Here is a 10,488-nt window from a genome sequence, read left to right on the forward strand (position 1 = left end):
GTTTTATCCCCATTAACAGCATCGGCCAAATTTGCATGTGTTCCCAGGTTTTTGCTTTGGGCACGCATTTATGTTGTTTAAAGGTGCGCAAAGGCATTTGGCTGGCCAATGGGCAGGTGGAACGCAACGAGACACCCCTTCTCCTCTCTCCCTCTCTCTCTGTCTCTATCCTGGTTTCTCTTTCTATGTTGGATTGCTGTGCGGCGTCTGCAAAAGTGAAGAGAACAAGTAGACAGAACATTAGTTAAAATAACTACTAATCAATATAAATATTTATCTAACTAAATATACTTAGATATGTATGCATGTATGTGTGTATATGTGTGAAAAGAAACAACAAAAGAAGTTGAAATCTTGCTGCTGCATATTATTTTGAAGATTTGTTGAATTGACATTGAGACAACCGGTTGATAAGTTCAAGATTGAAGAATTGTCCGGATTTGTATAGTTTTTTTTTCGTCTGAGATTTTGTGTGTTGCGTATTCTCTCGATGGTCTCGAAATTGTCTAGGAAACACTTAAACCAAACACTTTACTACTAGCATATAAATTTCAACCAAACCTATAAAACAAACACCTAATGAAAAATCATCCAAATGCAAACAAAATGTTTAAACAAAAGAGTACAGGATTTCGTATGACTTTTGACTTTAGCGAATATTTTTAATACACTCTTTCTGTACTTTTGACATTGGGATTGGAAAAATGTTTTGAAAAAAAAAACAAAATAAAACTACTACGAAAACCATTCGAAACGTTCTGGCTCCCTAAGGTAGGCAATAAAAACTTAAAAAAATTAAAATAAATGAAAAATTAAAATCAATGAAAATATGTTATTAAAATTTCCAAAAATTCAAAAGAGAAAAATCATAATTATACCCTTGCAAAAAGGGTATATTAAATTTGGTCAGAAGTGTGCAACGCATAGAAGGAAGCAACTCCAACCATATAAAGTATATATATTCTTGATCAGCACGACGAGGCGAGTTCAAATAGCCATGTCCGTCCGTCCGTCCGTCTGGATCGACCCGAACTCCTCCTAGACCGTAAGAGCTAAAGAGCTGAAATTTCGTATGTAGGTTTTATATCTCGGATTCAGCCGGATCGGATCAGTACATCATACAGCTCCCATACAAACGTCAAGGTCACGAACAGTGACTTTTTTCAATAACTTCGTTTTTTTTTAGCTATTGTCGTGAAATTAAATATTTTTGAATTTATTATACTAACAAACGACTGTGCCAAATTTGATCAAGATCGGGTGACTATATCATATAGCTCCCATAGGACCGATCGGTCGAAAACAGTGACTTTGATCAATATCTTCGTTTTTTCCTTTATAGCCCTTTTACACAAAAAACTTGCAAGGGTATAGAAACTTTGACGCGGTCAAAGTTAGCCCCGGCCCTCTGGTTTTTAACTTAGCTATTCATTTATCATTTTTAGATGCCGGTTCGGTTATTAGGGCACTTAATACTAATTTCTAGTCCTTATTTCTTGGCTCGAGGTCAATCTTTGAAAGAATATTTTTTCACGGGCAATACAAAGAGACGATTTCAATTCATTATAAGTTAATATTTGAAGAGATCTGTAGATAACTTAATGATCAAGATGAAATTGTGATACCTTGATCCACCTGCATCTCCATTATACCCACATAATTCGACCTCGTCCACTTTGGGGATACCTATGATAATAAATGATACGGCTCAGAGTTGATGAAGTAAAGTCAAGAGCGATTTCAGCGTATGATGCAATTTTCTAGGAAAAACTATTTGAAAAGAAGTGTGGAATGTAGTCGGAGTCGGCTTAGCCCATTAACTAGGTGAGCAGATTTTTACTCCATGAAGATTTTAACCCTGTATGGTAGGAAGTGTGATTTCTTGGATTCCATTTTGTTTAATTTTAAGATTTTAATGAGTCAATTTGTCAGTTGCCACCTGCAAGGAAGAGCTTTTTAGATGACAACTTCTTGACGTTTGTTAGAATGAAATCGGGGCAAGGGGTAAGCTTACGCAAATTGAAATTAAATGAAGGGATAAAGAGAAGTGTGTGAGAACGAGAGAACTGAAAAGAGAGCCATTAAGAGAGAAAAACAGGGAAAGAGAGGGAGCGAGAGAGAGAGAGAGAGAGAGAGAGAAGTGCGCCGGCGTCTTTAACTACTTTGTAGGTGTTTTTATTGCTGCTGTTGTTGCTCATTTACTGCGTAAATATTAAATGTTGTTGTTGTTTGCTATGTTAGCTTTTGCACTATTGTTGTTGCTAGTTCGGCATGTGTTTATGTGTGTGTGTGTGTGCATTATGACCTTCTCACACTGTCATGGCTACGTATAAACATGAAAAAAAAATAAAATAAATAAATAAAAGCTTTCGTTTTATAATTTGTATGCAGCTCTCAATGCGTGTGTGAGTCTCTCTCTCCCTCTCTCTGCTTCTGCCTGTCTCTCTCTCTCTCTCTTTCTTTTGTTGTGTGTGCGTGAAGAACATAAGCGACTCGTGCTTAAATAGCAACAACAACAAACACAACCAAAGCAACAACAGCATTATATTTCATTGAACAAAATATTATGAACGTTCCGCTCAAGATCGCAGTTTTTGTTGTTGTTGTTGTTGTTCCTATAAAAGGCTAACAAAGTTAACAACAAATTCAATTCAAAGATACTTCCGATTTCGATTGGAAAAGCTTTTGTTTTAAGCGTGTGGCAAAAAAAAAGATGACAAAATTGGTGTTTATTCATATACACTGCGATATCTATATGTACATATATATATATGTATATATCTACCTTATATATATTGCTAGAAATTTGCATATTTTGCCTATTGTCAAGGTCATCATAAAAGATTTCTATGCTAGTTTTAAGTTTCTTTTATGGAAGAAGCAAAAAAAAAGAGAAATAAATGAAGAAAAAAAGTAAATTTACCCTAACAAACACTGGGTATGCACAACATATTAGTCAAGGCGTTAGAAAACTTGGAAAACTTAAACCAACAACTAAATAATACAAATCTATTTTTGCGAATTAAAAACTTAAAAACTCATAATTTTGGGGTACAGTAAATTAATTTTTGAGACATGTTAAATTTACCCAAGATTAGGTCAAAACTAATTGCGATATATCGTTTATATTAAGGTAGATCACTTAATACTCTTTTTTTTTTTAAGAATACCCTTCATTTTTTTTTTTAATATTGAAAATTATAATTTCTTCATTCAAACTGATTAAATTAACATACACAAAAAAAAGCAAAACTACAACAAAAATCAGCAAGTGGGCAAATTTTAACCTTCCTCCCCATTTTAGCTTTAGTTTTTATTTTATTTTGTTATTGTTGTTGTTATTTTCTGTGTTGTAACCGCAAACGTTTTCGTTGTTGTTGTTGTTGTAGTTGTAACCTTCTTTTCTATTCGATTCAAGTTTAAGGTCAAACATTTGGGGGCCATCTAACCCCCAGACCCAGCCAGCCCCCTTGAGAGGTCTAGACTATGATAGTTGCTAATGCTGCTAATGGCTTGAAATGGGAAAGGGTAAAGAGACCAGTTGGTAGGGGGTTGAAGGGTGTATAAATGTAGGTATGGCTATAGGTAAAGGTAGGCTGGCTGGCTATGCGAAGGGCATAACAAATGTTATAATAAAACAATAATAATAAATATGACTGAATAAAAAAGTAAATGGTATAAACTTTTCTTGTGTTTCTTCTATTTTAGTTTTTAATTTTTTTTTATTTTTGTTTCTTTTTGTTTTAACTAGTATATTAGTTACCATGCACAACACACTTTAGTTTCAATTTAACGGTACACGTATGCTAAAAAGAAAGAGTGTGACTAATATACTGCTACTATATTACGTATAAATATTATATACATACGCCGACTTGCTCTCCCCTTGTTTTTTGTTTGATCAGCTCTTACTTTATCATGTTGTAAAATGGACCGCGCTACATATATGTATATATTAGAAAAAAAAGACCACGATTACCGATTGCGATAAGAAGTTTTTGCTTTTAAGTAAATATGCTAAAATTTTGCCTTTTAAATATTTAACAATTGCTGACAAATTATATATAACAGTTTAGGAAACTTTTAAATAAGTTAGAAAATCTGGGAAAAATCACACATACATGGATATATATTGGTATATAATATAACCAATTGCATAGCTAATACAAATCTAAAAATACATAGATTTCTAAATAAAATTAGCCATAAAATATAAATTCCAAATAATAAAAGTCTAAAAAAATGATTAGTATGAGAAAAATAATAATTTTTATAAGATTTAGAGAGGCGCCACTGAGCTAAGCTCACCCTGAGACAGAATTCAAATGCCCCTGACTTCCTCTTAATGTGTCATTATTATTATTATTACTAAAACAAAAAATTTCCCATTCAAAAATTTCAATAACGTTTGTTTTCTTGTCAAGGTCAATATCACTCATACGTCAGGTGGGTCGGCAATCGGCCTATATTATTGATTTAAAGAAGTTTGCTAATTGAATTTGAAATAAACATGACAAAACAAAATCTCTATAAATAAAAAACAAAAACTAAAATGCCCTTAAAAATCAATTACATTCCATCAGCAGCATGATTATCATCAATTATAAAAATTATTTTGGTGCGCGGCATACAGGACGTATGCGTAATATAGTTTCGAATACATTCATAGGTATATACATATATACATATTGTATATGGAATTAGAATGAAGAAGGTTAACCACGATGATGATGATGATGATGAAGACTTGGGATGACCTTCATAAAAAGTATACCTAAACTGAATCCAACAATCGTTAAACAAAGAACACAACGCGACCAGCAACAACAACTACAACAACGTGGCAACAAAAACGAGGCTAAAATGCATTCTAATTAACCATAAAATTCATATGTTAAAAACAATGTTAAATGGATAAATGGAAAATTTATTCACTGCCCATAAAAAGTATGATTTCAAGAAATTGAGAGGCCCATAGAGACGCAGCGAGACAGGCAGAGGCAGAGGGAGAGATAGACAGAGAGAGAGAAAGAGAGAGAGAGAGAGAGCGACACACGAGACATCGGCATAGACATAGATATATCATGCCATATAATATGCATAGGAGAAATAAAAAAAAAAAAACAAATACTTGAGTTGAGCTGCTGACGCGCCTATTGTTCTTGCTGCTTTGTCGTTTTTGCTCGCTGCTGTTGCTGCTGCTGGTGCTGCCTGCTAAACTGTAAATTCAAAATAAAATATAGAAAAAGAAACAAATAATCTACACATTTAACATATTTTTTCGAAATTACTACAACGAAGTCTCTAATACCCTATTTTCAATTTTTGTCTCTAGTAGATACTGATTTATCCAAAAGTCTTCCTAAACAAGTCTGTTTAAATATAACCCATCATCATCTAAGCTTAATTATGTGGTAAAGATGGATCTATAGACCATTTAAGATTATTTTAGCATTGGCAAGAAAAGTTTTGATTAGCATAAACTCTATAGAGTCTCCAAAATTATTTGATAGATTTGAAAGATACAAAAAATGACTTGAATTATATGTAAATATTAAAGGTAATAAAATTATTAATATATAAGAACAACTACTGTAAATAAATATTTAAGTAGATTTAAACAAAAATCAATTAGTCCATTTGTTAGCTTAAGGCCTAGTAGCTATAGCTAGTAAGAAGATTGGCTTTAATTTACAATCACTGCCCAATCACAGTATAAATAAATAAATAAATAAATATTTGATAGAGAAGCAAATAATTGTGAACGTAGTTAAGAAGAAATTTTTAGTATTTGTTAGTCTTCAGAATATGTTTAAAAAGTCTGCACAAGTTTCTCAAAAGGCAACAACTGCTTGTAATGTCTACTTCATCTACATTTGTTAAGAAAGTGTCCACTAGTATCAATCAAATGTTTGCACTAATAGTCTATTCTGTCTTTTAAGTCTCCACCAAAGTGTCCAACAGTCCAGACTAGTTAAAGTGTCCACCAAAAGTCTACATTAGGTCTTAAAAGCCTCCACTTGTATCTACCAACAGTGTAGACTATTTTGAGAAGTCTCCACCAAAAGTCTACACAATTTTTCAAAGTCTCCACTACCTACTAACATCTTCAAAATGAAAAAAATATATTTTTGAATGAACAAAAAACGTTTCCAAAGTAATTCTGACAAAGTCTCCAAATAAATGGCATTTTGGAGAGCAACCAGAGGGGGGATATTAAGCATACCCCGCCAAATTCGAGAGTATCACAAGAAATAATAGTAATAATAGTCAAGCGCTACTAAGCATAGACAAAAATAGAAATAATAATAGAAAAAAAAGAAGCAAAAGGCATATCTTACCTACTACGAAAAATTTATGTGTGTCTGTCTTACACACACACACACATTTAGCCACAAGCAAGTGCATGTGTGTGAGTGTATATAAAATACGCAACCTTCAAAAAAAATCTAACAAAGCAAACTTGTTCAATAGTCATATGCGTATCAGGAAGTCAACATTTCAAGGATTGACTCATTGAAAAAGTCGAATGCGACGACGACGATGGCAACGAACAACAGCAACGAACGACAGCAACAACAACAACAACAACAACACAAACAAGTTAGACACACACACATACTAAAAGAGATAAACTTTGAAAAGCCCGCCCGGCAAAATGCAGTGCAAAAAAAGTAGAAAAAAATGTATTTACAGTAAAGCACACAGAGAGAGAACGAACAATCAACAACAACAACAATTGTCCATGAGAGATCACTTGCAGTTGCATTTAACTGCGCGCGCTATCTCTTCCACACACACACACAGGCATTCTCTTTTACTCGCCACAGAGCGAGAAGAGAGCGAGAGCCAGCAAGCTTTTCCTGTGTGCGGTGACTCTTCTCTTTATTTTGTACCTGGTTTTCAGATTTGTTATTTCTCTTACAACTCTCGCTCTGATTTCATTCAACATTCGTCGTGTGCATTCGCTTTTTTCTTGCTTTTTTTTCTGGCCAATAATGGTTTAACAAAAAGTGCAAATACCGCAAAATGATTGTTGCCTAACCCCAAGCTCCAGCCCCAGCTCCACAATTCGGCCAGCTGCGTCAGAAGAGCAACAAAAATTTGTACTTTTCATTTTGAAATGATTTAAAAATAAAAGTTTTGTTAGCCAAGAAGTTCTTTCTTGGCAGGCTAAATTGCCCAAGACCAAGATATCCATTTCGAATCCTCGCGGCTAATGGGTCAAACTTTTTCAGGCCAAATATAAGCTATGTTGAAGATTTTAGGCAAAGGAAATTTGTATAGTTTCTAAGTAATTGGAACGGATAACTCTGTTTAAATCTGTCTCTCTTCCTCCTCCTCCTCCTCCCTCGCTGTGTGATAAATAGTTTAGTCATTTAACATTTTCCTTCAATTGTTGTGGGTTTTTGCCTTCAACCTGCTTTGAGCTGCTGCTGGCAAAAAACCTTCAATAACTCAGGTTCAATGCACACCTGGCCAAAAAAAAAAAAAAACCGTATTTTGTTTCTTTTTTTTTTTTTGGTACTCTACTCTGTCAATAGTGATGATGATGATGATGATAATAACTCCTTCAACTCATTCCCTTATTCACTCACTCACACCCATGCACACACACACACGCACATACGCACACTCACACATTAATCTCTTTCAATTGAAATGCGCGTTGTTGTTGCTGCTGCTGATCGCAATGGAAGGTCGTTGCATTAAAGAGTTTAATGACCAAGGAAACTTTGTTTTTTTTTTTTTTGCCGAAATATGAAACAAAAGCGAGTACGAGTAACAACAACAACTAGAGACGCTGCGTAAACTGCAAGCAGCAGCAAAAACAACAACAACAACTCGTAGCCACAGCGCCCACAACTTACGCCTCCAGCGTGCGTCGCCACCACCGCCACTGCCACTGCCGCCTTCGTCGTCGTCGTTGCCGTCGTCGTCGCCGTCGCGTACTCCTTTCATGGCAACAACACTTGAGAAAGGTCAACGAACAACATTGCCTCGTCGGTCAAAAGCAGAGTTCACACGAACACTCATACACCGACACACACACACACACACACACACAGAGATATACACTTACAACAAACGACGAGCGCAGCGCAGCAAGCAGAGCAGCAGCAGCGCAAAAAATATCCAACGGGCTGGCGAAATAAAAAAAAAATTTGTGTTTTGCTTTTGCTTTCGCGTCGAGTGAAGTGAAATGAGCGAATGGAGAGAGAGAAAGAGCGGGAGAGAGTGTGTTGTAAGTGGAGAGTGAGCGTTTGCAGGGAGATCATCACAATTGGCCTGCTGCTGTTCCGATCCATAAACCGATCAGATACGATACGATCAGATGGGAAAATATAAGGCAAATTCCCCAAAAACAAAAAAAACAAAAATGATTAAAAAGAAAGGAGAAAAATGTTGAGTATCCAAAATTTCTACCGCAATTTGGGGGAGAGAAAGAGAGAGAGAGACTGCTTATACCCAAAGGTTACTCCCCCCATAACCTTATGGCAATTCTCTTTTTACTTTTTTAAAGTATAATTTTCAAAAACTCTACAATAAAGTTATTCTTTAACTTAATTCTTAAAAACTTTACACAAAATTATCAAGTGAAATACGAATAACTCTTAATTAGAATAAAATGAAATAATAAAACTCTGTTATATTATATGAGAACAAAATTCTAGTTATTTTTCAATCGAAAGTCTTCAAATATTATTTAACTTATTTACCAAACTCTACAATTAGTTATTGTAATATGTAATAACTTATATTATAAAAGGTTAACTTTTATTTTATTAATTTAGTAACTGGCAACGCCTATTTGAAAAAGTCTCCAAGTTACTAAAAATAATGAGCAAACTCTTCATTGTTTTCTAAACTTTTGAATAACTTTAATTCAATTAAAGCAAATTATTACACGAATGATTTTTTCAAAAAGTCTCCAAAGTATTGAAAATAAAATTGTACAACCTACAAAGTGTTTTTTGTCTCATACATTCTTATGCCAAGTCTCTACGACTATTACTCTTTAAATTATTCTTGTTAAAAGTCTCCAATTTAAATGAAATGAAAATAGAATTCAACTTTGCTTCTAAACTCTAGAAAATATCCTTTAGAATTTTATTCAGTATGATCGACTTTGTCAAATCTTCATTACGATTTCTCTCCGATTGATCATAAAAACAAAAAACAAACAGAAGCAACTTGCCTTTTTCCATTCTCTAGTATTAACTTGTAGCAAGTTGTAAGCACTTTCTTCTCTAATTAGACCTAAAACTATGCTATAGAAATTCTAAGACTTGAAAAAGAAATCCGGAACTCAATTGACGACTGTCTCATACGATGATATCCCTTCCAACCGAGAGAAACCCAACCACGATGACGATAAAGAAGAAGAAAGATGAGAAGCGGCTGCCGCAGCTTGCCTTGGAATGCCTCGAAATGTGTATTATGATTCATTTAACACTTATGGGACACGGGTGCGGGTGCGGGTGCTGGCTTTTGCCTTTCGAGAGCAATTAATAATTTATTAATTGTTAGTCACATTTAAGCTATTTTGTTGTTATTGTTGCTTTTATTGCCGTTGTTTTGTTTTGTTTCATGTAAAGAAAAAAAAAAAAAGCCCATGCGTAACAAGGCAGCGCTCGCGACGCCTACGCCACGCTGACGTTGACGCAACGTTCGCCGCTGTGTTTCGCCCCATTCGCATTCGCGCATTCATATTCATTCACTTTTGTTTTTTTTTTTTTGTGTTTGTAAGCTGCGCCGAGATCAACGCACTTTGTGTTGATCCCACGAAACAATTTGCCGTTTAATGCACCCAAAAAAAAAACAAAAAGCAACAACACACACAAAAAAACGTATAGAAACACAACAAAATGCAATTCAAATGCAGTCAGCAGCGGAAAATTGAGTCAAACAAAATAATAAAATGAAAAAAAAACACACACACACACCAAAAATTTATTTCATTGAGTAACGTATTTTTTTTTTATTTTTAAGCTTTTCTTGTTTTTTTCTTCTTTTTTTTGGGCGGGGGGTGGAGTAATTTCACTTTTCACTGATCAAAGAAAATGCCATCGATTTAGATTTTATATTTAAACAATTTTCACTTTAAATAAATTCAATAAAAAACAAAAAAAACAAAATTAACAAATGCAATCGACAACGGCAAACAGCGACGCCAGCAGCAACTGCAACTGCAGTCGCAGCAAGTTTTGTCATTGACAGCAAAAACAGAAAAACGAAATAAATTCAGTTGCAAGTTGTAGAGACGACTACTAGATACCCTATACTCTTTAGATGCTCATACACAAACAAAATTTCAAACTAAATACAAATGATATAATCACTTAGATTATACTAACTTATACCCTTACTTGTGGTGTCGTGTCTATCTAAATGAAGTCCGATTCAACGAGGTATTGCCAATAAAACAATATCTACGGACTTGACTATTATCAAAGAAGAGTATTTCATGTTTAATAGTTATCGTTT

The sequence above is a fragment of the Drosophila willistoni genome (assembly GCF_018902025.1).
Source record: "Drosophila willistoni isolate 14030-0811.24 chromosome XR unlocalized genomic scaffold, UCI_dwil_1.1 Seg143, whole genome shotgun sequence".
NCBI classification, from domain to species: Eukaryota; Metazoa; Arthropoda; class Insecta; order Diptera; family Drosophilidae; genus Drosophila; species Drosophila willistoni.